The sequence below is a fragment of the Rhipicephalus microplus genome, unplaced genomic scaffold (genome assembly GCF_043290135.1).
Source record: "Rhipicephalus microplus isolate Deutch F79 unplaced genomic scaffold, USDA_Rmic scaffold_115, whole genome shotgun sequence".
Lineage (NCBI taxonomy): Eukaryota > Metazoa > Arthropoda > Arachnida > Ixodida > Ixodidae > Rhipicephalus > Rhipicephalus microplus.
The window spans coordinates 620,001-622,500 of NW_027464687.1; the positions used below are offsets into that span (position 1 = coordinate 620,001).

Here is a 2,500-nt window from a genome sequence, read left to right on the forward strand (position 1 = left end):
TAGCAGGAGACACTGATGAAGGCACCACTTTCTCCATGATCTCTCTCCATTCTTCTAGAAAAGCTTGGGGATCCTCCACCTTGGAGTCCGCCTCTCCATCCAGAATCTGTCTTGCACACTGTGTCCTGTTCCGTCTGAAGAGTTGTTGTGTCAAGGCGTATTCCCGCTTCTTTTTCTTCCTGCGACTTTCTTGAACAGGTGGAAGAGGTTGGCGACCATGCGGACGCAAGTCCGAAGCGAACACCTCCCTTAGGTAGGCATTAAGAGCTATCGTTATATCCTCCCTGTCGAGGAATCTCTTTGCAAGCTCCCATAGCTTGTATGCTTGGTACGCTCTTGGCGGAGGTTTTGTTGTTAGACCTCTTAGCTCAGCCTCAATCACCTCACGGTGATTTACCTCGGGGATGACCAGGGAGGCGTCCTCAACAGCTTGCTCCCCAATGTCGGCTAGCACCTCCTGAGTGCTTCTTGGGTAGAGTCTGTTCTGTAGGTCTTCCACCAGCCTCTTGTAACCTTCCTGCCTTCTGTGCGATTTAATGCTGTGCAGCGTGCGGTGCGGAAACGCTCTTAGTAGCTGTGCATTGATGTCCCGGACCTTCTGGGATCTTAATTCAACCTCCTTAGTTGCCATCAGGTACTCCTCCTCCTTTTTCCATCTGGGCTTGAGTCTGGCCAGATTCACATCTTCGTTGTATTCTTCAAAATGCCGATGCCGGCGATGCTGGCTCAGGCCAATCTTGCTACCAAAGGTTGCAGTACATTCTGGACATTGGAATGTCGTTGTTATGGTTGATATGTGGCCTGTCATATTCGCGTCAGCCGGGGCGGCATTTTCGGAACAGCCGGTAGCTGCTCCGTTCTCAGAACCTTCCTCTGTGGGCTTGTTGCCCGAACGCTTTGGCATGCTGCTCCTTTGAGTGATTTCTCCGGGGGGCGACCCGCAGAACACAGGTTCACCTCCCTCGTCCTCGTCATCGGACGAACGTAAGTCGGGTGGAAGTACGAACTTCCTCCTGACCCTAGGTCCTACCCCCGTAGACATCCAGACTGACCCCACATGGACACTGTCAGCAGAATCGCGCGCATTCGCCGCATCAGTGCCAAGGGGAGCTGGTTGACCGGAGGGGACCGCAGGGGTTGCACCAAGAACTGGCTCCCCTGAATCAGCGTATGAAGCCACGTTTGAACTTGGCTCCTCCGCAGCATCAACAGACGCTTGGTCAGGTAGGGAGTTAATAACCCGCCTGTCCTTAGGCCTTGCCCCTGTCATTACCCAGGCTGACACCCCATGGCTGTCGGCTGAAGCGCGCGCCTTCACCGACCTACCACCAAGGGGAGCTGGGGAAGCAGAGGGGGCCATATGAGCATAGCATAATGTGCCTTCAGTGCGTTCAACCCACGTACAAGCCGTGGCCGTTGGCTCAATAACCATTGGCAGTACTGTGGCATGAATACCGTCCTGGCCTTTAGGGTCATTACCCTCAGGGCTCTCGGGTTCCATCAATTCTGCAATAGTTTCAGCTCGTTCACATCCGTGAACATCAACATCGATGCCTTCAGATCCTTCTTTCTCCGCATTGTGTTCTCTCGCTCCTTCATTCCCTTCAAATTTGCCTTCTGGAGCTTGCGCCATTTGCACATCTTCATCCCTATGACGCATCCTTGCTTTATGAATTTTCAGACCCTTCTCTGTGCGAAACGCCTTGTCGCAGACCCAACACTGGAATGATTCCTGCCTGGGGGAACTCCCTCCAGCGGTCGCATTGGAGCGCGCGGCTCTCCTGGCCTCTCTCGGCCCCACGCTTGGTGCGCCTGTCACTCGGCAGGCGTTTTCATCAGGTTTTCTGTTCGCCATAAGCCAAGCGTTTGATAAGCAACCAAAGAACAGTCTTTGGCGCTCAAGGTTGCCAGTATCGTTGCACCGGTAAAGGTGGCAGGGGGAACCACGAGCAGGTGATACTTGGACTTCTCCCCCCAAAGAGAGTCATAGTTACTCCCGCCGTTTACCCGCGCTTTTTTGAATTTCTTCACTTTGACATTCAGAGCACTGGGCAGAAATCACATTGCGTCAGCACCGATCAACGGCCCTCGCAATGCTTTGTTTTAATTAGACAGTCGGATTCCCCCGGTCCGTGCCAGTTCTGAGTTGGCTGTTTTCTGCCGGCCGAAGCAAGAACCTCAGGCGCGAAGCCCACGGAAAATGCACAGCTGTGGCTTTCCACAGGAAGGTCCCGACGCTGGTCCGGGCTCGGCCGCACCGCTTTTTACGGCGGCGAGCCTCGCCCAGTCCCGGTGCAGTGCCGTTCCTGCTTCTGGACCCCAGCCCGACCGGCTCAGCCCTCAGAGCCAATCCTTTTCCCAAGGTTACGGATCCGTTTTGCCGACTTCCCTTACCTACATTGGTCTATCGACTAGAGGCTGTTCACCTTGGAGACCTGCTGCGGATGTGGGTACGGTCCGGCACGAAAATCACACTCCCTCACTCGGATTTTCAAGGGCC

General features: G+C 54.6%; 1 pseudogene; it reads right to left on the minus strand.

The window, feature by feature from the left end:
- The window catches only part of LOC142790535 (large subunit ribosomal RNA), an 8,329-nt pseudogene that overhangs the window by 3,631 nt on the left and 2,198 nt on the right, over nt 1–2,500 (minus strand).